At 59.2% G+C, this 22,898-nt stretch overlaps 1 protein-coding gene and 1 long non-coding RNA gene across 9 annotated transcripts in view; one reads left to right on the top strand and one right to left on the bottom strand.

Annotated features, from left to right (window-relative positions):
* ZNF710 (zinc finger protein 710) overlaps positions 1-22,898 on the top strand; it is a 30,334-nt gene continuing 7,436 nt past the window's right edge. Inside the window, exon 1 of one of the 8 annotated variants that reach the window (XM_048046265.2) lies at positions 1-553. The gene's annotated coding sequence lies outside the window, so the exon portion shown is untranslated. The other 7 variants (XM_067003730.1, XM_067003731.1, XM_048046263.2 and 4 more) reach the window with 7 other exon arrangements.
* LOC136791683 (uncharacterized) lies at positions 1,538-3,499 on the bottom strand. Its single transcript, XR_010834170.1, has 2 exons — positions 3,371-3,499; positions 1,538-1,833 (listed from the first exon to the last, which is right to left on the bottom strand). It is a non-coding gene; the product is annotated as an uncharacterized lncRNA (long non-coding RNA).

Genomic DNA, 22,898 nt, shown 5'->3' with positions numbered 1-22,898 from the left:
CCGAAGGATCGTGTCTGCATGTTTTGATTGGCTGAGGCTGCAAAGCTAGTGCAAAGGTCACATCTGCCCGATTTGATTGGCTGAGATGGGCAGGTTGCTGCAAGGATCACAACCGCAAGATTTGATTGGCTGATGCAGAGAGGCTGATACGGGATCATATCCGCACGTTTTGATTGGCTGTGGCTACGGGCCTGATGACGAATCATATCTGCGCGTTTTGATTGGCTGAGGCTGCGAGGCTCCTGCAAGGCTCATGGCTGCGGTTTGCCATTGGCTGAGGCATCGCCGCCGTGCGCTGGGGTGCCAAGGCCAGAGTGCTATGTCCGAGGGACAGCAGGAGTGCCCCCCGCCAGCAGAGCCCAGCAGCTGCCCCCCATGAGGTCAGAGCCAGCTCCAGACATCTCCAAAGGGGACCCGCTCCTGGCTAGACCTCAGCCAACGAGCGATGCTGCTTGGGCCTCTGTGAGAGTGTGGTTAAGACATGGAGGAGAAGAAAATGCCACACAAGAGCAGCTGGGAGACAGAAGTGAGAAACAATCCCGCAGACATGAAGGTCAGTGAAAGAGGGCAGGAGGTGCTCCAGGCACCAGAGCAGAAGTTCTCCTGTAGTGGAGGAGCCCCCGGTGGAGTAGGTGGATGTGGCCTGGAGGAGGCTGCAGCCCATGGAGAGCCCCCGCAGGAGCAGGCCCCAGGCCAGAGCTGCAGCCCATGTAGAGGAGCGCACGCAGGAGCAGGGGGTCTGGGGGGAGCTACTGCCCATGGGGGACCTGTGCTGGAGCAGTTTGCTCCTGACGGATGAATCCCGTGGTACGGAGCCATGTGGGAGTAGTTCTTGAAGAGCTGCTGCCTGTGGGCAGTCCCTGCAGGCTCAGTGTGGGAAGGACGGCATCCTGTGGGAGGGACTCCACATGGAGCAGGGGCAGTGAGGGACCGTGAAGGAGCGGCAGATGAAGTGTTACGGGCTGGCTGTAATCCCCGTTCCCCTGCACTACTCGGGGACAGGAGGTAGGATGGATGGATGGGGGGGAGTACTGTGCTTTTAGTTTCTCACCACACTAGTCTGTTAGTAATAGGCAATAAATTACAGTAATCTCCCTATGCTGAGTCTGGTTTGCCCGTGACAGTAATTGGTGAGCAATCTCCCTGTCCTTATCTCAACCCTGAAGCCCTTTTCCATCGTACCTTCTCCCCGTTCCTTTGAGGAGGGGCAGTGAGCGAGCGGCTGCGGTGACACCACTGCAGGCCCCACGGCTGCATCGGGGCTGCCAGGGCGCTGCCGGATCGTGTCCGCAAGGCGCCATTGGCTGCCGCTGCCCAGGGGCCCCTGTCCGCGCACGCTGATTGGCCGAGGGGCTGCTCCCCAGCAGGCCGCCTGGCTCCCCAGCCGCTGCCCCTCCTGCCCCAGCGCCCTTCCTGCTCCGCGCCCCCCATACTCGCCCCGTGCCCACCCTTGCCATGTCTGTGCAGCTCGTGCGAGCGTCCCCATCCTTCCCCAGCCACTTCTGCGCCCCCTGTACTGCGCGGGGGGACACCAGTCTGCTTCAGCCCTACTGATGATCTTTTAATATTTGTAAATATTGGCACAGGCAAACTCCATCCTTAACAAAGCCCACGCAGTGAGCAAGGATTGCAGGCACAAGGAGGCGAGTGTCAGTGCCATGAATATTAGCATCAGATGGGTCTGGTTTCCGGCAGAGCTTTGAACCAGGCCAGTCAGAGAGCAGATATAATGTTCCAGGGTTGCTGGACCAGCACTCCATATGCACTGTAGATATGTGAAGTGATACCCATGACTGCTGAGAGTTTATACATATTGGCAACATCAGTTTTCACCTAAGAACACAAAAAAATAGTGAAAATGAAAAGTCTGTCTGTGAGACAAAGGACTGCATTTTCAAACAAACTCTTCGCTGTGATTAGTCTGTCCAGCTCCCCCTGCTTCCATGGAGATGAGTCTCTGCCTTCACATGCATCAGCTGAATCCCCGCTGCCTTCGCTCCCTCTTCCACCGCTCCCTGCAGGAGAAGACCCTCACCTCCTCCTCCTCTCCCATTGCAGCCCCTGTCCCCTGGCAGCAGCCACAAGGGGCCTGGCAGCCATCACCACTCCTTGCCACAACCCTGTGCCACCTTCCTGCCACCGCAGCCCCCTCCCGCTCCCCAGAGCCCCTCCACCCACCCCTGGAACCTCCAAGGGGCCTGAACAGCAACCCCCAGCCACGGCATAGTTTGGGGAACAGGGAAACTTCTGCCCACCGAGGGGCGGCCGGCCTTTCCTTCTGGGGACAGCCGAGCCCCCCGCGGTACACCCCGGCCCGAGGGCCCCACCGTGTGGACGGGACGGCGATGCCCAGCTGCCGCCTGGCGCCAGGGCAGGGCTCCGGGGACGCGCGCCGGGGGCGAGCCCCACGGGCAGCCACGTGCTGTGCTGTGCCCCCCCCCGGCCGGTGACCCCGGGAGCGGCCCCCGGAGCGCCGCCGGGCGGGAGGCCCCGCACACGGGGGACGCGTCCCCACGCACGGCCGGGGCCGGGGCCGCCGCCGGCCGCTCGCTCTCCCGCTGCGCCCCGCGGGCCTGGGCCGCTCCGCCACAGGTGGTCGCGGCCAGCGCCAGCCCGGGCTCGGCGGGGGGGTCCCGGTGGTCGGCGGCCGCCCCCGCTACCGGCAGCGTTGCGGTAGCCCCGGCGGGCGAGCCGCGCCCCGCAGCTTTGTTCCCCGCGGCCGGTGCCGGGGGCGGGCCCGGCTCCGGGCAGAGCCGGCGGCCGGAGCGGGCCGGGCGCGGGGCGCGGGGCCGCTCGGAGCCGCTCGGAGCCCGGGAAACTTGTCCGGGCGCGGCGGGGGGGACGCGGGGGCACGGCGGCGAGATAAAGGGCCCCGCCGCCGCCGCCGCGCTCCTCGCTCCCGGCCGAGTTAGGAGGAGCTGTTTTGCATCCCTTCACGTCAGCCTGCCTCATTCCCTCCTTCCTTCCTTCCTGCGCGCCCAGCGCCGGGCCCACGGGCCCGCAGCCGCCGCCGCCGCCCCGCGCGCCCTGCGGAGCCGCCGCGGGAGCGCACGGTGAGTCCCCGCCGCCCCGCGCCCCCGGGGCCGCAGGCCCGCGGCCAGGGCCGCCAACATGTCGCCCGCTCGCCCGCTTCCACCTTCCCCGCGCCGAGCCGGGAGCGATGGCGGCGGGAGGGAGGGACCGGGGCGCCGGCGGTGCCCGGTCCGCACGTGGGTCCGCCCGCCCCGCTCCTCGCCCACAAGTTTCCCCGCCGCCGCTCGCAAACTTTCTCCGCGGCCGCGGGGCCGCCAAACTTGCGGCGGGGCGGGGAGCGGGGCCGGGGGCGGCCCGGCACGGCTCGGCCCGGCACGGTGCGGGGCCGCTCACGTACCTGTTGAGGAGGGAGCGGCGCGGGCCGGGCGGGGGGCGGCGGCCCCGCACCGGGACCCCGCACCGGGACCCCGCACCGGGACCCCGCACCGGGACCCCGCACCGGGGGCGCGGCGGCCGGGGGGGAGCCGGGGGGGAGCCGGGGGGGTGGGGGTGCGGGAGCGGGGGGAGGGGGGGGCGTGCCGGGAACGCGCGTGGCCGGGGCCGCGCGGCGGGGGGGGGAGGCGCTGCCGGGACCCCCCCGCGCCCCGGGGCCGGTCGCGGCTGGCAGCGCGCGCGGCGCTGTCGCGAGTGTCGTCGTCGTCGTCCCCCGGCCCCCCGCCTGTCACCCGCTCGTCCCGCGCCGGTGTCCGGGGGGAGCCGCGGGGCTGCGGCTGCACCGCGCGGCCCCGAGGGGCGAGGAGAGCCGGCAGGTAGGCGCTGCGCGGGGCCGGCCCGGGGCGCCGGGGGGGGGACACGGAGCCGCCTGCCCCCGGCGCGGCCGCCCCGAGTTTGGGAGCGGTCGCGGGGCTGCTGGAGGTGGCGGCCGAGCCGCCGCCGCTGCCCGGGTGGGGACCTGCGGAGCGCCCACCGGCACCTCCGGCGAGAAGGGACGGGCCCCGGGGCCGGGAGGGGCGGCAATAACCGGGGATCCCCGGGGAGCCGTGCCCGGGAGGGAGAGGCCGCCCCCGGGCCGGGCAGACCCCGGGGCTTCGCTCCTTTTGTCCCCCGGCGCCCCGGGGGCTCCGGAGCCGCGGGAGGGGCCGGGCCCGGGGCCCCGGCTCTGTCCGGGCAGCGCCTGCTCGGTCGCGCTTCGGGCCAGGGAAGGCGGCTCTGGGAACTTTGTGCGGCCCCCTGATAGCTCCCGAGAATCAGCAGGATGCGGCGGTTGAATTAGTTACAATTAATTAATTAGTCAATCATTAGTAGCTCCTTTGTCAGCACTCCGTGTGGGAAGGGAGGGTGGGATGATGCAAGGGGAAGATGGCATCCGAGGAGCCGAACTTCTCACCGCGCCCAGGGCCCGGCGCAGCGGCCGCACAAACCGTCCCGGGGCTGCAGGCGGGAGGACGCTGCCCCGCGCAGCAGGGACGAGTTCAGCTTGTTCGCTCCTGGGTGGCACTGACGTGAACCAGCCTGAAGAGCTCGTGCGCTCAGCGGTTCCAGTAAGCGCGGTTCCAGTAAGCACGGTTCCAGTCTGGGTTGTGCGGGCCGTCTGGCCCGGCCATCGCCTGGCTATGAACGCGCCTTAGGTTAGTGGGAGACCCTAAAAGCACGGCGCTCCTAGGGAAGCCTCAGGGAAGTCACGAGCAGGGGCACTGGTTTCACCGCCCCTGTGCAGCCCTTCGGGGTAACGGCCTTCGGGCAGTAAATTGAGGAACAGCAGCTGTGGCACCGCGTGTCCCTGCCAGCAGAGGAATGGGAGCGCGTTTCCCCACTCGCAGGGAGCAGTCATGGGAGTCTGGCAAGTTCTTGTAACTGAGAGCCACCAGAGATAGGGGCTAAATAAATATGGTGCTGAGGCTGCTTGTCCTGCCAGCAGGCTTAAATGAATGCCCTCTGTGAACACTGATCACCTTATCTCCCTATAAAGTGGTGCGTTAGATTATAGTAACTTGGGCTCAGATACACACCGAGAAACGTTCCCAGCCTGAACTTAGGAGGGAACTCAGGGGATCAGAAGTAGATGCCTGTGGTGGATAGAGGGAGAGCCTTCTTCCACGGTGCCCAGGTAATGTGTCTGCTTGTTTCTTCTGACATCACCAGGGTTGGGTTAATCTTTGAGAACGTATTTTTAGTTGGTTTTATTGGACTAAAATGCAAAGAAGGCTTTTTGTTTATAAATTAGCTTAGGAAACAGTGCGGGGAGGGATGAGCACAAATGTTGTCCTGTACTGAACAGCTAGAAATGTTAATGAACAGGCAATACAATGGGTTTGTACCGCAAGGAGCATGCCAGCATACGATCCCAAAGTGAGCGTTACAGGCAAACGTGCCGTGCTGATAAAGGCCGTGTCTCTGTGTGCTTACTGGTGCTGTGAGGTAGGCTCCAATTCAACATCTGCTGAAGCAGTCTTAATTTCAGCCGAAGCAGTCGTGTACTTGGATATTTTGCCAAATCAGGGCCAAAACAGAGAGAAGGGAGGCAGAGTAAGCAGAGCTGTGCATGCTGTTGCTGCCTGGCTGGATCAGCGGGTTTCCTACGGTTTTATGACCATTGCTTCTCTTTCCCTCCACTACCTGCCGTGGGTTTTTGTTTTTCCTTGACCTTTTACATCTCGTCCTGCAAACTGTTAAGCACAGGTAGACAGGAACCACAGCTTTTGTCCTGTGCCCACAGAACCCACCCAGCCTGAGACTTGGGTGCTGTGGCCACATGAACACTGATGGCAGCAAATAAAATGTCCCAAAATACCTGCACAGGGCTGGCTTGCCATGGAGACAGCCACAGCTTTGGCTGGAAGAAAGTCGCTGGGTGGCTCAGATGTGCTCAAGGAGCTGCAGTCATCTCCTTTCTGCCTTGCCCGGGGTGGCCGGCAGCCCCCGTCCCCGTGGGACTTTTCCCTTCCAGTGCAGCTGGACCTCGAGACATGGGGCTGGGATCGAGTTGTGAGGGGCTTTTCCCTGTCCTGCCGTTCCGCATTTCCCTCTTCCATCCCTGCACACTGCTCTCACACACCCCCGGGTCCTTCTCACAACCACGCCGTGCTACCACACGGTGACTTTGGTGCTCGGAGAGGCAGGGCCAACTCAGCCTGCCTGCCTCTAGCTGCGGTTTCCCTACAAAAATAACCTCTTTCAAATGTATACGGCAGTGGAGTGAAATACGTGGTGGTGCTCAGTACTCTCTCTGGAGTGAATCGCGGAGGACTTTTTATTTGAGAAATGAAGCGGCCATCACTCTTCTTCCCCTTGATTTTGGTGGAGGCCTGCTTAGAGAGTGAGCAAGTAATGCATTTTCTTTCTCAAACTTTAAATTGAAGGGGACAGAGGGTGATTTTAAATTTTCCCCATGGTGGTCTTTGCTCTCAGCTGTCTGACAGTCATTTGAATGACAATAGAGCATTTTAACAACAGAAATAGAAACAACGTGTAAGCAGCCTGCCTAAAAATTTCTTTGGAAAGTACACAGCTTCCTCGTAGCGCTTGTGATAACGCCGTCCTCCCATTTCCCTCCCCATTTCTGTAACGTTCTTCACAAGATATCAGTCTTTTTAGTAAAGGAGAAGTGAGCGGGAGGGAAGCTTCTCTTTTTTAAACATCAGGTCTTCTGAGTTTCTGTGAATGTTCTCAAGTGGGAAGAAGAAACGTAACTTCCCACTCTCCCTTCCCTCCCAGGCCACCTCTAGTTTCACAGCGGAGAAACTGAGGTAGAAGGGCAGTGTCTGAATTACTCCTCTGTGTGGGGAGAGGAAAAAGCTCGTAGGAAGTTCATCTGAAATTTCGTAAGTCTTGCTTAGCTTGGGAGTAAAACATGAAATAGTTCAGTAACCGGGGGAGCGCAAGAGGCACTGCAGAGGCAAGATGCGAAATTAAACCGAGGTAAATGGAGGTAAAAAAACGAGGTAAATTAAACCAGTGCGGCGAGGGCGTGGGCACCGTGGGGCTGCACCGGGCCTGGCACCACTCGGCAGCGTCTGGCTGGTGCGGGCAGGGGATGGCTGGCACATCAGAGAAGCCCTTTCTGCAGTTAAAATCGTTAGTTATGTTCCAGAAGTTACTCGGAACTAGGGAATCCACACCGCATGACGTGGAGTGCAGTGGCAGAAGAAATTCCAAGTCAGTAGCTGAGAAGTAATGTACAAAGGAAGAAAATTTGTAACAATTCGTCACCTTCTGAGGTTAAAAATTAACTAAATTAAACCACAAAACCGGACCTGAGCATTGCTGCTGACAGCTCAGGCAAAGGGCTTCGGCGTGCAGCCACGGCTGGAAGCGCGGGCGGGATGGCAGGAGCGGCTGGCAGCGCGGACGGCACCCGCGGCTGCCGGGCCCCCGTGCCCGGGGCTGCTGCCCCCGGAGAGCCCGAGAGGGCTCCTGCGCAGCGGTGGTTTCGTCTCGGAAAAGAGGAGCGCAGGAGGGCAGGACGCCAGCGGTCTGTGAAGTAGGGTCGTGCAGAGCAGGGGATGCACTGCGCTGCCCCGCTCCTCCTCGCCGTGCAGTGCTGGGGAAGGCAGACGTGCAAGGAGACGAGTTTTGGTGGAGAACACTTGCTAACAGGAGTTCCTACAGCTTTGGCACGGCGGTGGTTGAGCAGACGGGCGGGTGGTAGAGGTGAGCAGTGAGCGGAGCAGGCTTGGTCTGCGCTGTCGGGCCAGGAGCCTGGTGCGAGGCGAGGCTGATGAAAAGGAGCTGGGGGCCGGGGCCGGAGGCTGGGGCCATGGCGTAGGGACGGCAGGGAGTGGGGTGGCTGGGGCAGCAGCGGCAGCTCCAAAACCCAGGCTGGTAGGAGTGCCCAGCAGCCAGCACCGTGCTGGCCTGAAAACGGCTTAAGAATGGAACGGCTGGACGTGCTTTGAGGCTTCAGTACTGCAGCAAGAAAAGTGAGTTGCAGGGCAACTGTATTTTAAATTAATTCTGTGACACGGAGCAACTGAAACGAGTAAATTCAGTTAAAATCAAAACGCTATTCTTCATCTTTTTCCGGTGGCTCTTCAGCACGCACCGTGCGCCCCCATGCCACCGCAACCAGTGCGCTTCCATGCTGCTTGCGGCCAGGAACAGGGCAGGCACTGGGAGCTTTGACCTAGGGAACGCCAGTACGTGCTCTGCAGGTTTTATCTCAGCACGCCAGTTTTGGGGAGGGACGTACATTGACTAGGAAGCAGCGCGTGGACATGTTCAGGGCTTTCCTTCCATGGCTTGTCCGTATGAAAGCCTGGTTCCACACCCGCACCGTGCCCCGGACGGTCCCGCTGCGGTACGCGGGGCGGTCTCGGGGCTCACGGGATGAGGCCGGGAGCAGCTGATGCAAAAGCCAGCAGCTGGCAGGGGCTGAGTGCTGGAGCCCCAGGGTTTGTCCATCCCTGGGGTGCATCCGTCCCCTGGGTTTGGCCGTCCTGTTTGACAGCAGCAGCACTTCCCGGTGCGCCTGCGCCACGGGGCCAGGTCGCTTCTCCCCTGTCTGCCCCTTCTCTCAGCACTGCATCGCTCACCGGTGCTTCCCTGGCATTTATCAAGGTCCCTCCTTTCCCCGCTCTTTTCTCTCCTATGTTCATTTCTCCAGGGGCTCCCCATTTCTTTCTCCTCCTCCTGCCCTCGCTCCCCCCAGCAGAGGGTTGGGGTGCGCGGGGTCCCCGTTGCAGAGCCCCGGCTCCGTCCAGCTGCGGGTTTCGTTCTTGAGCGGTGCCCTCAGCTTGTGTGAGCTCGGCACGAGCAGGGCTGGAAATAAAAGAGAGCTGGAGGACGGTGTTTGGAGGTTTTCCCATGGGGAGGCCTTTGTTTAAAATTTAATATGCTGTTCTCTTTCTCTCAATGAGTAAGAGAAGGATGCCGGCTCTCTGACGTGCTGCCGTTCAGCGCTCCACCCGTTCCTCTCCTTCGCCTCGTCTTTCTGGCACGGTCGCACCGCGGCTCTGTCTCGGCTCTCCCGCTGCTTCCCGCTCGCAGGTGCTGGCCAGGGCTCAGATGTTAGTGCTGGGGACAGAGTCGAATGGAAATTTAGGCCATGGCTTGCTGATAAGAGCCGGGCCCACGCAGGAGGCAGGCAGGTGCCGGCCCTGCCGGTCCGTGGCCTCCTCAGGGTCTGGGTGGGAAGGTGCTGAGCTTTGCCGGGTGTGTCCCAGGCCCGATCCAGGCGGCTGCTGTTGGGAAACACAAATTGTTATTTAAGAATGGATATTCTGGGGAGCTGGCTCCCTTTTCCAGGTAGAACCCAAACAAAGACGGTGAGACTCGTGCTGGTCCCCGACGGAAGCCTTGCCGCCCTCCAGCGCTCGCCCTCCGGCCATCTGCAAAGGGGTCAGCGTAAGACTTGAACTTTAATAGCTCCATACGTGGCTGATTGCAATCTCATTTCTCTGCACCACCTGAGAGTTATAATTTTCAGGAATTGATTGACCTGTCCTTCTTTGTTTGCCTCTTGTCAGTCCCCTGTAGGTGTCGGTAACACGTTCCCGTTGGCCGTTGTGCGTTTACGGACAGCCTCGGCCTGCAGCCCGTGCCCGTGCGTAGCCTCCGCGCAGCCCTCCGGCTGCTTCCCCAAGGGCTGAGGGCCTGAACTCGTAGGCACTGCTGCGCTCCAGGGGAAAATTACTGTCCAGAAGACAGAACTGTGGAGCCTTTTTGTCAGTGGTGCCAAGCCGCTTTGTTGAATTTCTTCTTCTTCCCCGTTTTATGCTCTGGCCATTCAGCGTGTGCTTCAGAAGCCCATCAGCGTAATTGCAGAACTCATCTGCAGAGAGTAAGCCTTGATTTATGGGGGGTTTTGAGTGGTTTGGTTTCATTTTATGATTATCAACAAGGGACACATATAAGCAAATTATTTCAACAGTTGAATATTCTGTATATTTATAGGACTTTCTTGCTGTAGGAAGAAAGAGTGCAAAATATAGCAATTATGCATATTGTTTTGATAATGTGGACTGGAGGTAGTTCAAGCAGGCCCTTGCAGTTGCCAAAGCAAGGGGAAAAAGTGTTAGACAAAAGCAGCTTTGTGGCCATGGTATAAAAGGTATAAAATATTTATAAAGACTAGTAAAAAGTACAAACATTTCCAGCCTCCCCCCAGCACGGCCAGCAGCTTATCCGCTGCGTTTTCCATGCCGTTAGCCAGCGAGCTCTGCCTGTGCAGTGCGGGGCTGGCGCTGCCACCCGCTCCCAGCTCAGCTCCCTCTGCTTTGGGCAGCGTGGGGCCGGGCGGGGGGCAACGGGGAGCCGCCAGGGGCACCACCAGCCCCTCGGTGTGGGTGCTGTGGGGCGCAAGTGGCCCCGGAATCGTTAAGGCTGGAAAAGGCCTCCAAGCTCATCTCGTGCAGCCACTCCCTACCACCACTATCATGTCCCCAGGCACCACGTCCAACCTTTCCTTGAACACCCCCAGGGACGGTGACCCCACCACCTCCCTGGGCAACCGGTCCCAACGCCTGACCGCTCTTTCTGAGAAGAAATGTTTCCTCATTTCCAACCTGAACCTCTCCTGGTGCAACCTGAGGCCATTCCCTCTTGTCCTAAATACTCGTTTCACTGTGGGCAGATTTTTCCGGGCCTTCCATCCTTTAAGTGCATGGAGCACACAGCTTCGTGCGAGCACAGCGGGTGGCCCTGGTGGCACCCTGAGGCCGTGCCGAGCACCCCCAGCACCCCGTCCCCCTGGCTTGGGCACTGCCAGGCCCGGTGCCGGCGCGGTGCAGCAGGAGCAGCGCGCAGCCGTGGGTGCTGCAGGAGGGGACCCGCACGGGAGCGGTGCGCAGCGCTGCCTCTGGATCCGTGCAAACGCGTAGATAAATGTGCAGCTCTGGTGTGAAATTTCAGCCAACGCGGCAGCTAGGAGGGCTGGTAAGCCCGCAACGTGTCAGCACGCAGAGGAACACAAGGGCAATAGTGCCTGAAAGCGCGTGGGAGCTTCTTTCCGAGCTGGCAGCGAAAGCCCCGCAGAAGGGCGCCGCTAGCAGGAGAACCAGGCCTGGCCCCCCCGCCACGCGCCACAGGGACGGTGTCTGTGCAGGAGGGGCGGCGGGGCACGGGCTGGGGTCTGGCATCGGCGGGTGGCCGGGGCACTGCACCGGGGGGGCTGCAGCGGGGGGTGTCTGGGGCACTCGTGGGGAGCTGAGTGCGTGCAGAGCTCCACCAGAGCAGAGATGCAGCTCAGGACAGCTCTCCCCCTCCGCTGTCGGATATTTAAATCTGAGAATCCAATACATTGCAGGAGTCGTGTTTCTGAATCTAAATTCCTGCTCCCCTGAAGTCATCAGAAATGTGAAAGAAGTCAGATGTGGAGCCCTTTATGCCAGTGAGTCTTTATGCAGAGATAACCCGAAAGGTTCCTCACTGATGTATCTGAAGTAGAGGAAAAAGTAGCTCAGCTTAAAAAAAAAATCCCCCAACTTCATTCCCTCATAGACTCTCAAATAGTCTTAAATTAGATATACAGCCTTTATTTTCTGAAGCATCCTCCATCTGTGTCTGCCATACATTTATTATCCTTCATTAGGGCAGAAACAATGCCTTCCAGCTTGGGAGAGGTGTTTTCCATATCAGTCACTTTGACTTCAGTGGCTTGAATTTTACCTGTCACTGTTTCGAACTTTTTATCTGTGTTAGGTTAGGCTCCATGCTGGAGGTTTTCTTCTTCCTTTAATGACAAAGTTCAGTATTTTGAAACACACTTGCTTTGTGCTCCCACAGTGCTGCTTCTCTGGGCTAAGAGATTCGAGAAAGAAACCCCAATCTCTGGCCCTAGGCAGAGGCTTAGAGAGGATTTTTTAAAAAGAGGCCCATGTGAGTGCACACACAGGTGCTTGCGAATGTTTGCTGAACTTTGATAAAATAAAAGCAAAACAGTGCATTAGCCACATTCCTTACTGGAACCCCCAACATACACAAACGCAGTTAGGAGGAGCGATCACCCTGCTCGGACCCGGAGTGCCCGTGCAGTTGTGCTCTCGGAGATAACAGCAGGCAGAGCGCTGTTGGCTCTGAGATCCCGTATTTGCCAGGGCAAGGCTTGGTTAACAAAACACCCGCCGTTTGCTGTCGGTGAGCGGGCTCCGTGTCTGGGGCGTCCCTTGGAGCTGCGGAGCAGGGCCTCGTGCTCACCGCTCCGGCAGTCCCTGGGAAGGGCTCTCCAAGCATTGAACGCTCACGTTTCCAAACTGCTCCCCTACTCAGAAAAGGATCTGAAACATTTTTCACCTTGCGGATCTGAAAATAATGTGGCATTTGCAGCTGAGCAATCAGTTTTGCTCCTAAAATGGTGCAACATGTCCAACAACGTTGCTGTTAGAGGAATCAGAACCGGGACTTTCCCACAGGGCTGACGCCTTGTGTGAATAGGAAGAAGTCAAGCTGCTCTCGTGTTCCTGCACGCTTGCTGCGAGAAAGCTCTGTGATTTTCCCTCCTCCTTTTATCTATGGGTTACAGAAAAATATACTTGATGTGTTTGTTATTTAACATCTCCAGCCCACGTGACTGGTGGCACCTGTGAGTTCTGTAGGGGAAGATTTTGTGTGCTCGAGATAATTCTTCGAGAAAATGCGCTGGGAAGCCCTGCTTTCCACTGCTGTCATGGCCACGCTTTGCCTAGCCAGGGCTGCCGCGGGATCTGTCTGCCTTGCTGCGATGAACCCCTGGCAGCTGGTGCTGTGCTCGGGGACCCCACGAGGCCACTGCTCCTCTGCGGCCTCCGAGGAGGCACGGAGTGCCGTTCCCTCTCACCTGGGCAGCTCCATTCCCCTGCTCAGGGATGTAGCGCAGGCTCTGGATGAGCCTCCATGCTTGCAAAATGAGGGGGCTCCCTTTCTGAACAAGAGTGAATTTCAGAAGTTCTACTTATGAAGGAACATCCAGGCTGGTATTAACTAGCACCCTCAAATTGAAACCCCCCAGATACTTTACATGTCGTGCAGGCCCCAGCTGTGCTGCGCCTCCCTGCTGCTGCGTGTCCCAGACACAGACACGAGGTCCCTTGGGATGGAGCCCATCCGTGTTGTCAGCACGGGCAGCTGGGGGCTTCCCAGTCACAATCTGGGCAGGGCTGGCATCCCTGGGGACGGGTGGCATCCCTGGGGACGGGTGGCATCCCTGGGGACAGGGGACGGGTGGCATCCCTGGGGACAGGTGGCATCCCTGGGGACAGGGTGGGGACATGGCATCCCCACAGGGACCAGCCGGCCGTGCTCCTGCCGAGGGCCGCCTGTGGCTCTGTAGCCACTGAGAGGAACATCCCGGCCCCTCGGGGCTTGGGCAGACCCCAGCACCCAAAGCAGTGTCCTGAACACCCAAAGCAGTGGTTTGAAAAGCAGAAGAAAGTTTTACATGGCTGTATTGAATGCTGTGCTGAAGTTCTCGTCCCTCTTCAGTCCTGGGGTCACAGATGGCTCTGGTTCCTTCCCTTAGCAGAAGTAAGAGCAAAAATACCTGGTACTTGCAGCTCGGGGGGATATTTCCTGGCCAGCCATTGTTCGGTGTATGGAAAGACTGGAGTTGTCAGCAAAACCATCTGCGTTCTGTAGCTATCACCTTCCTTCTGGCCCTTGACTACCTGTTTACAACTTCTCCCCTGCTGCTAACGGGTCTGGGCAGCCCCTGTGTCCCCACTGGGCTCGGCTGGGTGCAGGATGCAGCCCGGGGTGGGAGGGGAGCGGCCGGATCCAGCCCCGGCAGCCCCGGCACCGCCGTCCGTGCCTGGGCAAGCTCCACGCGCAGGATACAAAGGCCAAAATTGTTTGCAGGGAAAATGGCAGCAACAGTCTTGAGAGTGACGTCTTCGTGCTGCAGTTGTCTTGTTCGGTCCTCTTCCTCAGCGGGGCTGTGATATCACATCAGGCCCCCGCTGCACTTTTTGCATGGTACACATCCCACATTATAACATTTGGGCTGGTTTTCCCTTTTACAGCCACTTGCCAGACTGCAGAAGGGTGCTTGTCCCCACATCTGTCAGTTCCTTGAACCCAGCGCTCCATCGCCCCTCACTGAGGTCCCTGCCATCAGTGGGTGCCCTCCCGGGGCCCCAGCACCCTGGTGGGTGCCAGCGGGACGGCTCCGTGCTGCCCCAGAGCTGAGCTCGGCGTGCGCTGCCTATGGCATCGCCGCTGCACCCCGCCTGGCTGCCGTCCCTCCCCATAACGCGGGCATGCTGCTGCTGCTGCTGCTGCTGCTGCTGCTGCTGCTGCTGGGGGCTTCTCGCCTTCGCTGTGGGGCCGTGCTGCAGGTCCTGCTCCAGCAGGCCCGCAGTTTTCTCCTTGCTGACTCCACTTTCATTATTGTCTCCTCACTGCGTTTTTATTCTCCCTTTGTCCTGGCTTACAATGCCTCGCTCCGTACTACGCTTTTCAGTCTGGGAACGTCTCTGCACCCAACAGTCTGTGAGCCCCCCGCCACTGCTGGTGACATCGAACAAAGTGGGACCCAAAGAGGGACCCAAAACGGGACCTGCTGGTGCTGGCAGACGCGCAGCACCAGTCTGCACCTGGCCCGGTGCCGCCAGCCCTTGCCGCGCACTCCACTCCCAGCTGGCCGGGCACCACGGCCGCTCCCCAGCTCCTGCGGACGCGGGGAGCACCAGCCCTGTGCACCCCCCAGCCCCGCAGGGCTGCCCCCACAGAGCAGGGCTCAGGATCAGGCCCCTGGGTTCTGCCTGTCCAGAACATCCCCTCTTGTTCCTTTGCTTCTTGACCCAGATCGGTAATGCTGATTGCCTTCATGGAAGAGTTTGGTTTTGCAGATTTGTCTTCTCTGTTTGCTGTTATTTTCACCAGGGACTGCACGAGTGAGAGTCTTCCTTGCAGAAACTCAGTGCGCAGAATTTCATTTACTGTTTTTTACATATCTGCATGTGTGATTACTAGGAGAAGTATTTTTAAAAGTAGCTCAGCGTTTCTTTCAGGGAGTTAGAAAAGACCAGATTTATTTTCTGCTGTGCTGAGAATTAACTCTCCTTTCTTCCTTTTCCCTCTGCCCCCACTGGAAAGAGAGAGAATGTAAAAAAAGAAGAAAGGATTTACATTGTCGTCGTGATTGGCACAGTCTGTGAATGAGAGGTCATTTCATGTGGCTGTTTCTTTTCAAGCGCTCTTTTTTTCATGCACACTGTATTCAGGCTAGAAGCATTCTTTCTTTTCAAAGCTTCTCTGTCTGTCTCTCTCTTCCCCCTCCTTTATTTTTCATCCCTTTTCTTTACTTTTGCTGTCTTTTCATTCTGTTTTTCTCCTCCCCCTTGGGGCTCCATTTTTTCTTTCCTCTTTCCTCTATTCAGTTCCTTTTTTCTTTTCGCATCTTTTTTGAATAGCTCTTCTATTTTCAGAGAGGAAAGAGTATGTAGAAGAGAAGTCGTTACAGCAAGGAGGAACTTGAAAGTCTCTCTTTCCCTGTTTATTTCACTTAAAAGCAAAAACTGTTTTCCAAAGAACGGGGTGATTTCCATCAGGAGCCTGCTGCAGAGAGCCCGGTGCAGCATGCTGCTGGTGGTCGGGTCGCAGGCACCTCTCTGGTGCTGCGGCACCGGCACGCACCCAGCGCCCAGCGACACTGGGCACTGCGGGCTGCATGGCTGTGCCATCTCCCCGTGCCATCTCCCCGTGCCGTCTCCCCGTGCCGTCTCCCCGTGCCATCTCCCCGTGCCGTCTCCCCGTGCCATCTCCCCGTGCTGTCTCTCCCGTGCCGTCTCTCCCGTGCTGTCTCCCCGTGCCGTCTCCCCGCTCCGCATGCGGGCAGCAAGGCCAGGCTGGACAGGGAGTGGTGCTGCTCCCTTGCCCCGGTGGCACTGCCCTCGCCTCTGCAGCTCCCAGCAGCAGCTCGGTACAATTTGACTGCTGCTGCTGTCGCTGGTGCTGCTGTGCGGGTGAGCGGCAACCGTTTAAAGCATGGCACGGCAATAAGCTCTTGGGATCCCAGGAGAGTTCTGCCTGTTCAGATGGGGGAAGAGACGTATGGGTGGGGATGGGGAGAACGCCTCAGCTTCGTGTGGAAGGGGAGCGTTGGGCGGCCAAAAAGCAGTCCTTGGGAACAGCTGGGCTGTGCGGCAGAGCCGGGTCACTGCCGAGGGGCCGTGCCTGGTCCGTGTTTGCCATGGAAAGGCGCCACGCTCAAACCCCGTGGAGATGGGGCTGGTGAGCGTCATGGTGGGGTCCTTTCGGTCTCCTAAGCAAGAAACCAGACCTTGTTCTGCTGGGCAGCGAAACGCCAGAAGTTCATCAAGCAGGTGAACTGCAAAGAGCAAGGAAAATCCCAGCTCTCCCTGTGCGCTACCATTTTCCCCATTAATTATTGTCTCCCCAGTTGCTCTAAAATAAAGCAGAAGTTGAGGAACAATCTAGTGTAGGAGCACAGGTTGGACCGGAGCGGCCAGCTCTCGTTTTGTGCTGGAGGATGGAGGATGGAGCTCGAGATGAGCACAGCAGCCGGGCAGCGCGGTGCTGCTGCAGAGAGCAGGGCAAAACCGCAGGGTGTGCGAGCGGCCGTGCTTTTCTCTAGCAAAGCAGAGGTTCTGAGTGGAAAGCGTGTGCAGTGAAAATAAAGCAAAGTGGGGGCTCTTCAAACTGCAGCACTGCAGCAAAACATGGGCAAGTGAACCCTGCAGGCAGTTTGCAAGTTGGCTCTAATTGCCCAATCCTGAACATCTTGTAGCACAAGATTGAAATTCTGCTTTCCCTTTGTTTGAAGGGTTTTGCGGAAGGGCCTTGCCTGCGAGCATGGCACCTCCATGGTTGTTTCCACTGGGTGGGGAGTGCGTTCGGGGACCCGGCCAGGAGCCTCTGGTAGGGGCAGGGGTCCTGAGCAGCGCAGCCGGGCTGCCAGAGGAGCCGGGGCTGGCTGGTGCCACAGCGGTTAATGGAGTGGATTTTTTTTTTTTTTGAGTGAGATTCAAATAATTGTAACCCAGAGATAAAGAAGACATTGGAGGAGATGAAAAGCGCGAGAGAAAGCAAGCAAGCAAAGGACAGAGGTTTGGAATACAGAGGGAGATTAGGAGATAGATGAAAGAAAAAGGAGAGAGATAAGAGGGAGGCAGAGGACAGATCCACAGCGCCCAGATAGGGGTTGCCAGGGAAACGGGAAGAATGAGGGAGCGATGGAGGAGTGGGGATGGAGGGTGCTGGGGGCGGGGCGCAGGGGTGGGGGGCTCGGCGATGGGGGCGGGGGGGCCTGGCGGGGGTCCTGCCCTGCTGGCCAGGGCGGTGCGGGAGCGGTCTGGGTCGTGGCCCTGCTCCCCACGGCAAGCTGACGCGGCTCCCAGTGCTCCCAGTGCTGCTGCCGCGGCTCCCAGTGCTGCCCCGGCGCTGCGCCCCCAGCTCCCGGTGCTGGCCCTGCACCAGGTCCTGGCTCCTCAGCCTCATGGGGCGAGAGCCGGCAGCTCTGGGCTGTGCGCGCCTCCCCAGTTCTGTGCAGTTATTTAAAAAACCCTCCTTCTCCCCCTCCAGCCAGAGTGTGCCAGTAATCGGGTGGCTGCGAGCCCGTTAATGTTTACTCTCACCTTTGAGTGTAACCATCGCGGTAAGGATCACCAGCAGAATTACCAAAAGATCGATTAGCGGTGGTTTTTAACGTGATCTGGCAAAGAGATCCACTTCCTTCCTGACGCACTGTCTGTCACGCAGACATACAATCATCTTTTTCCCCAACTTGTTTTTTTCACCTCCTCTTACCAAAAAAGGTGCCTTTGTCATAGTGCGAGTGGTAGGTTGTGTCCTTGTTTCTGAAATGAAAGCCCCCAAAGAGGATAATTCTTCCACGCAGAACGCTCCACATGCTGTCACGTCGGGCTGTCCTCGTCAGAAAGTGTGTCTGCGTGCAGGGAGCGGTTCTGCTTTCTGATCAACTCGCAGTAAGTGGGTGTTATCTCTTTTTCTAGAGAACTGGTTAATGGAAGTTTTCCGTAAAAAACTGAGTTCGGTGATACCTAACTTGGAGACACTGATTGAGTGACTTTAGAAATCGTTTTGATTTCTTTAAAAGTGACGAGTTTACTTGGTAGGCAGCAATCCAGCAAAACGCGTCCTCCTTCCCGTTGCTCAGAACTTTGGCTCGTTATTTAGATTGAAGTCTGGTTTATTTGCATTGGATGTCAGTCGTGGGAAGAGGAGCGGTATTTTTAGTTCTGACCCAGATGCAGACAGGAGGGAGGCTCTGGGGCACAGCACTGCAGGGTTTGCCTCCGTGCTCCCGCAGACCGGGCTGCGGGGCCGGGTGCGGGCGGTGGGGAGCTCAGCCCCGGGGGGGCCTGGAGCCGCCCGGCCCCGTGTCGAGCAGCTCGTCCTCTGTGCGCCGGGCTCCGTGTTCGGGAGCTGCCCCCGCCCTGCCACTTTGCTCCGTGCAAACGGCAAGCCCCACGTACACCTTCTCTGGTTCCGTCCGGGATGGTCACGGAAGCTTTAGAAACGAGGTGGACGTTTTGGCTTTGATTTACACCAGGATTTAAGCATGGAAGCAACTTCGCCTTGCCGCGGTGTTAGATTGATTATCCTGCATGGGAACGCTTTTGTGGGCTGGGCAGAGAATAGGAGACCCCAGTCATTCTTTTGTCGCTCAGCCCTCGCTCAGCATGCGGCTGAAACCAAGGTGACCTCATAAATCCCCAGGCCTGGTACAGAACAAGTGTTCTGGGTCAGTTTTGTGAATCATTTCAGTCGTTCGTTGTGATTTTCAGGGAAAAAATATGTTTTTCAGCTTAAAATTTTTGTGGGTGCTTTAAGCAGCTTTATGGGAAAACCACACACAGAAAAAAAGAAAAGATGAAAGACTGATTTTTCCTTTATCAAACTTGACTGAAAGCTTCTTTTAAAAGACAAAGAAAATAAACTCGGAGCTATTCTCACAGATACTCAAGATCTGCCAATTAGCCATTTGCCGTTAACGATTGCACAGAGCCCTGACGCCCCGGCACGCACAGGGGATGGGGTTTCGGCCGCGGGCAGCCCCAGCAGTGCCGGGGGGTCCCTTCCAGGAGGGGACAGGCCCGCGAGGTGCCCTCGCGCTGGGCACGGGCAGGCGGGCGAGCTGCAGGAGATGTGCTGCTGCTGGGACCGGCCCGCTCCGGTGCCTGCGCTTAGCAGGAGGGGTAACGGGGAGGGCCTGGGGCTCCTCGGCTGCCCAGGGGCCACGAGGTCAACCACGGAGCCTCTGCTCCCCCTGCTCCCCTTGTTGTGTTGGGGAGGCCAGGGGCAGACCGCGTGCGTGTGCCGGTGGGGTTCACACGGGCTGCCCAGGGCTGCTCCACGCAGGATCGCGGGGCGTTTCGGAGCCCCTGAGCTGCCGCCAAGCCCTGGTGCCGGAGCTGCGCGGGACTGCCCAAGGCGCTGGAACAGCTCAGCAGAGGCCGGGGGAAACCAAGCAGGTTAGAGCAGAGAAAGGAAAGCAAAAGAAAAGCGTTCAGCAACAAATGACTCAGTCTGGTGCAGCTCCTGGAAGAGCTGGAATCCAGCAAGAAGTGTACCAGAGGCAAGGAAGGGGCCGTGGTGCAAAGCGCTGCGGGAGGGGAACCATCAGGTGTAAGGGTCTGCAGGTAAGAGCTAGGTGCTTGAGTGATTAAACACAAAGGAACTGGGGTAAATAGAAGTTAGATGACACAAGGAAGTGGCAGCTCTCTAAAAAACAGTTTTAATCACCTGAGGAGCAGGCAGTCAGTAAGAAATGGCAAGGCTCTGAGGAGGATGGGCAGGGGCTGGGGCGAGAGGAGCAGCGAAATGCAGGGGGCAGCTGGATTCCTCCAGCCCGTGCTGATACTGGAGGAGAACAGATCACACCCAGACAAAGCCTCCCAGGAGAGGGAAGAGAGCGCTGAAAGAAAATCTCACAAAACCCAGAAGAACAGGAGTAGGAACTGCTGCCGGCCCCAGGTGCGTCCTTCCCCAGTCCGCCATGGGAAAGAAGAAGCATGACCGTCGGTGGAGGCACGGACGAGAGGGAACAGGGGAACACCAACACTTGTGGTTTTCAGAGGAGACTTCACAAGTGCATTTGTGTAACTTCGGGTGTGGGAAAAGTACAGGCAGGCGAGTGTCTCAATCAGCAAATGAGCTGGAGAGCACGTAAACCCTAACTCGGGGCTTTGATGCAAGCCCAGGCGAGCATTTGGTTCCCAGCTCAGCACGCGGGCAGGAACTGCTGCAGCTGGGCGAGGGCCGGGCCTGCCGGTACCTCCGCGGGAGGGATTTGGAGACTGGAGCCGGGGCTGCGGAGAAGTTGCTCTCGTGTTGCTACTGGGATCAATATTCAGGCACATTTAATCCATTTCCTGTTTTTCTGATCTGGGGGAAGTGGGACAGACGGATGAGCTGAACTCAAGAAGCAATCATCAGGAACGGGGTTAGGGAAGTCAGCGTGGATGCGTGCAGAGGTAGCGGGTGGTAACGCGTTGCACAGCGTCCGTCGGGAGGGCCTGCACCCCCCCGGCACAGGCAGCCCCCGCGGGCAGGGGACGAGCTGGTCCCGCTGCCGAGCTCCTACCCACCCGTTAGGGGTGGCACCGAGGCGTGGGGCCCTGTGCGAGGCTCACCTTTTGCACCGACTGGTGGAGTTAAATCGCCCTGCACCAGCCTGGTGCCGTGGCACTGGGTCAGCGCTGGGACTTGTGCCGGCACCGCAAGGCAAGCACCGTCCCCTGCCCTGCCCTGCCGCCTGCACGTCTCCCCAGCCACAAGCGGCTCCTGCGCGCCCAGCTGGGGCTCGGCAGCAGCCCAGCTGCTGCTGTGCCGTCGCAGCTGGCAGGGACAACCTATTTCTGCTGATTTTCCTTCCCCTGCTGCCTTCAGTGCAGCTGTGCGGCGGGGGCCGAGCAGTGCGCTGCGGGACGGGGCCCTGGGGCCAGGGCCGGCAGCGGCTCCCCGGGGAGGAGAGGGTCCGGCTGCACCCACGGGGAGCGTCCGAGCATCTCTGGGAGGAGCTGGGAATGCCTGGCCCAGCCTTGCTTGCCAGTATGCCGGGAAACAGCATTTCCAGCCTGCTCTGCAAGGCCTTCGAGAAGGCTGAACAGGGAAGTGAGAGCAAGGAAGTGAAACAAAAGCATTTGTCTGATTCCCCACTTCCCTCTCGGCGCGGTGTGTTTGTGCAGCTGCTTCGGCAGCTCTGCTAACTGTTGCGGCCTTGCTCTCTTTTGAATAGCAAAGCTCACTGTCGTATGCACAAGGGCTTGAACGTTTGACAGAGAAAAGTGCAAAGGCTGGCTTGCGTACCACGCAGCTTTTGTTTTTGCCCTGGAACCCCAGAGGAGCAGCGCTCGTCCCCTTCCTCGGAGCGCTGCAGATAGGAATCTATAATTTACTTTCTTCTAAAGGCCTCTGTCTTAGGGTTGTTGTTTTGTTATTTTTTTGGTTTTGGTTTTGCTTTTCAAACACGTGAGTGCTGGTCTCAGGAGCGCGTGCGTGTGCGTCAGCCGCTCAGCCTCTGTGCCTCGTGGTGCTGTACTCGGAGGCAGAGCCGTCCCGGCGCCCGGCGCTGTCCCGGCCCTGTGCCACGCCGGCACGGTGCCTGCACGCCGGCACTGCCGGGGCACCGGGAACCCCCGGTTCCTGCCCTGAGCCGGGCGGCGTGACCACAGCAAGGCTGCAGAACACAGCCAGAGATGTGTGGGCATTCATTGTCCTGAATGATAAATGGCTACAGAGAAATTGCCCCCTGGAGAAAGCAGGATCCTAAGTGGACTGGAAGAGACGTCCAGTCCATGTGGGAAATAGAAATTGCTGCACTGGGCCCCAAAATGAGGAAAAAAACAAAATGGAAAAACAAATCAGAACAGCTTTTCCTGCTTTCCGGTCTCCCTGGCTCCTCTTGCCAGCACTGAGGGAAGGGACCCTGGCTTTCCTGCCCGGACCAGGGCCCCAGGGAGCTGCCTCTTGTTTTTAGCTTCCTTACTTGGAGCAGGAATTACATTAGCAGGTCTTGAAGCCGGCAGCACTGCGCCCATGTTCCTTCCGGGAAACCGCTGTCATTCCAAGCCGCGGCTTCGTGCTTCCTGCCGCGGCGCCCTCCGGCCAGCCCTCTGGCCCCGCTCGGCCGCGGCTCGGCAGGGGGCTGGTGAGCACGGTCGTGATCAGGGGAATTGGAGCAGGGAGCGCGGAAGTGAGAGTCCCTCCCGTCCTCGCAAAAATGGCAGGGGACGTTTTTGCAGGGGTGAGTTCTGTTGTGCTGCTTTCTCCGGTAGCCGTGCACCCCACGGAGGCGCTCGCTGTAAGCGAAGCATCCAGCTGAGCTCGGCGGAGGGAGCGTGCGCGTGGGAGACGGGAGCGGCGGGGTGATGAAGGGTTTGGAGACCACTGCACGTCTACAAAAACTCCACCCACGCTGGAGAGTGGAGGCTCATCCGCGCTGCGCATCCTCCAGAGCTGCACTGCAGGCTGGCGCTGAGGGGAGCGCAGGAGGTTTCTGCTGCGATTTCCCCCCACCCCACCCCCTGCTCAGCAGCACAGCCAGCTCCCCGCGCTCCCCCCACGCTGTCTGGGGGGTCGGGGGGCTCCGGGGGCTGGAGAAGCCCGGCCAGTGCTGGGGGCACTGCAGGCAGACGGAGGACAGGGAAGGGGTCGAGCTCCCAGCAGAGCTCCCGCGTGCCCACAGGGGAGTCCTGGGGGTGCCGGGGGGGTTCTGGACAGGGCCGCGGTGTCTGCTTCCCGAGCAGCACCGGCCTGTCCTGCTCAATGCTGCGGGGGGGCTCCCACACCCACGCCGTGGGCACTGGCCGAGGGGTGCCTGCTCCCATCCCTGAGCCCAGCAGCACCCGTGCCGAGCACACGGCGAGGCCGTGGCCGTGGTTGGGCCCAGCGAGGCCTCATCTCTCCCCCGGGCTTCCTCTTCCTGCTCTCCAGCCGGTTGTTTTGCCTCCCCCGTCACTTCTCCCTCCCCAGGAGGATGTGTGCTGCGGGCGCAGTGCAGACATGGGGGGACACATGGAGCAGGCAGC

This window comes from Anser cygnoides, chromosome 11 (genome assembly GCF_040182565.1).
Source record: "Anser cygnoides isolate HZ-2024a breed goose chromosome 11, Taihu_goose_T2T_genome, whole genome shotgun sequence".
Taxonomy (NCBI): Eukaryota; Metazoa; Chordata; class Aves; order Anseriformes; family Anatidae; genus Anser; species Anser cygnoides.
The sequence above is the reverse complement of the archived record's forward strand: the minus strand, read 5'-3'. Positions and strand labels throughout refer to the sequence as shown.